Source organism: Anneissia japonica, unplaced genomic scaffold (genome assembly GCF_011630105.1).
Source record: "Anneissia japonica isolate Jap-2015-1 unplaced genomic scaffold, ASM1163010v1 scaffold287891_len339112_cov183, whole genome shotgun sequence".
NCBI classification, from domain to species: domain Eukaryota; kingdom Metazoa; phylum Echinodermata; class Crinoidea; order Comatulida; family Comatulidae; genus Anneissia; species Anneissia japonica.
The window spans coordinates 52,420-55,322 of NW_022749182.1; the positions used below are offsets into that span (position 1 = coordinate 52,420).

At 37.3% G+C, this 2,903-nt stretch overlaps 1 long non-coding RNA gene across 1 annotated transcript in view; it reads right to left on the reverse strand.

Annotated features, from left to right (window-relative positions):
• The window catches only part of LOC117121014, a 43,276-nt gene extending 41,111 nt beyond the window's left edge, over positions 1-2,165 (reverse strand). Inside the window, exon 1 of the long non-coding RNA XR_004447462.1 lies at positions 2,110-2,165. This is a non-coding gene — a long non-coding RNA (uncharacterized LOC117121014). The remainder of the gene's footprint in view (positions 1-2,109) is intronic.
• Positions 2,166-2,903: the final 738 nt, after the last annotated feature.

Below are 2,903 nucleotides of genomic sequence, written 5' to 3' on the forward strand. Positions count from 1 at the left end.
TTTGAGTAGGCCTATATAGGTACCTAAAAAAATAATTGCCTCCTTCGGATAAACGCCTCAAAGAACCGTTCTTCTCGAAACTATTTTTTTTTATAAGAACACATTTTATAAGAACACTGAGGCTGAAAATACTTAAAAATTAAGAACAAAATAAGAACAAATTGAGGCTGAGGTAAAATGTCCAATGAGATTTTTATTTTAAAAAACTAGAAAAACCAAAAAATATATCTGTACCATACCTTATGTGTAGTAGGTGTGACTATGTAATACCCTCTATAATACAGTACAGGAGGTGTATACCTACTTGTCATTTGAGGTTATTTTTACCGGGCCTTTTTTCTGGAAAACTTTTTTTCTGTGTCCCTTTCTTCGGGGCCAGTTTTTCCTGGGGCACTTTTACCTAATTTCCAGTACAGTGTATACTGGTACAATAATACATTTTTATGTTTAAAAAGTGTTTAACATAAGAACAAAATAAGAACCTTTTGAGCCTGAAATTGGCCAAAAAATAAGGACACTGAGTCTGGGCAAAATTTTACTGGTTCTTATAAAAAAAATTTAAAAAAAAAGTGTACACGGTATTTCTACTATGCGTGTACTACTACAAAGTGAATTAATTAAATGATAATGAAAATAGCAGTAATAACATCCGTGGCTGAGGTAATTGCATAAAAGTAAATTGTATATGGGATAATCCTTTTGTTAGGTAAAAGGAGTTTAGAAAGTAAGGGCCGTACTTTAAAAAGCTTTAAATTTCCACTTGAAATATTAAAAGTTCGATTCTAATGCTGGCTGCAATGTGTATGCAAGACCTCTTTATCGTGTTTTATCATATTGCAGGGATAATGATGCGCAATACAACATTGACCCTCATTAAAATGATACCCTTGAAGAAAACATGTGGAGGAGAGATAGGAGTTGGGGGAGGGGAGGCGCCAGTGACGGAGGACAGTCCTTTCCCTTCCAATCGATTAAATAAGCATTTGAAACTACTGTCATATTTTTTAGATTAAATAAGCATTTGAATCTACTGTCATATTTTTTAAGGGGGGGGGGCGGGGCGGTTTCGCACCCTGTAACACTCTCGAGAGATTTTGAACGACGCCTGACCACGTCCACTTCTCTCTCGTCGGGGATTCTAGAAAATCCTAGCGCCACCTGTGTTAGCGAGAACTGCTAATCACGTCTGTGAGTCCAAATCCGATGCAAGACTGAAATTTACAAACGATTGAGGGCGTGAATCTAGCTGAGATGTTACTCGCAAAACATTCATATCAATAACCCGATTCGCTATACCATCGGCAAGCATTAAAGACAGGAAATTTAATTTACTAGAACACACTCTTATAAACTGCTGGTGTATCACTAAGGTTGTGTTTCGTTATCTAAACATAAAGAATTCTTGGGAGCTTGGATCAAATTTAAAAAGGCTGTTTACTAAGGCACGGAAAGTAATAACTAAAATCATAATTAATTAAAGTAGGACGCCTCCGATGAAGATTACTTAAATACGAGATTTAATGGACTACTTTATCAGTCGACCGATTCTATGCATGTGCCTATAACGCTATGCGATTTTGTATTCAACAACATGAACAATATGAAACGATTGAGGGCTCAATCTTGTTTTGACTGACAGAGGTCAACCTCACATTCTCTCTCTTGTCATCAGGCTTCAATCCGTTCAAGGTGATTATACACCCTCTTTCAAGAGGGGATGAAAATGCTTTGTGAAAATGAGTACGCCGCGGTACTCATTTAAAAAAAAAAATACACGCAGCAATATGCAAATATTACAAGAACACCTGGGAAGGTGCAATATCACGTTCTGTTGCCTAGCATACGTCTGTACTGTAGCGTGGGGTTGGGGGCGGTAAGCATAAGTTGGTTAGCCAACAATATGCAAATGTTACATGAAAACCTGGGAAGGATGGCACATCACGTTCTGTTGCCTAGCATACTGATGTACTGTGTAGCGGGGGACGGTGAGGATATTTATTAGTAAGACTAGGTCTAAGTTGACAGTGCAATTATATGTGATAGAAAGTACTCTTTCGAAAGAAATAAATTAAAATAAGAAAACTAAGAATAATTCAGTTGCAGACCTACCTTGTTTAAGTATTATACAATGCGGCTCTTGTAGTCCTAGCTAGGCAAGGCATCCATTTCCAAAGCAGTGGTGTTTATCCATGAAAAAAGCACGCCGGGAAAGTTTGCCCTACCAGGAAAAGATGACGTAATCTTATGACGTATGCATGTTAATATTGTAAGTGTGACGTCACCAAAAAATAAAAATGTTCTACTATAACAAAAATATTATTAACTACAAGGTTTGTGGGCGTAAATTCCATAATATGAATTAAGGTTAGCACCATCTCCTTGCCATACAAATTACAGCTCCCACTGACGTCTCAGTCGAGAAATACGGGTAGCTGAAGTTTTTCTCGCAAATCTGACTACAAAACCAAATCCAAATTTTACGTTCCACTTCTGAATTTGAGTTGTGCTTCGCACACACCGCTGAGGGCGGCGTTTCGGGAACCCTGCATCACGTAAACGTTAATCTTCTTATACTGGACGCGATTTTTTTTTCCGTACGAAACATTTACATGAAACTCCACTCGGGCCGTCTCGGCTGAATCGACCCGAAAATCTCATTGCAGAATTCAGGAGGTCAAAAGGTCATCAACAGATAAACGTCTACAGAACAACTTCTGAGAGAACGTCGCTGTCTAATTTTTAAAAATACATTGATGTTACCGTGTTAATACCAAAGGGTCGTTTAAAATGACATATAATATTTGATTAAGCTGCACGAGTAATGAAAAGTGTTATTTTAACTTGAGTTACATACTATGACAATTTTAATTTTTTAGTTAGGCCTGGGTTTTGCATAATTACCT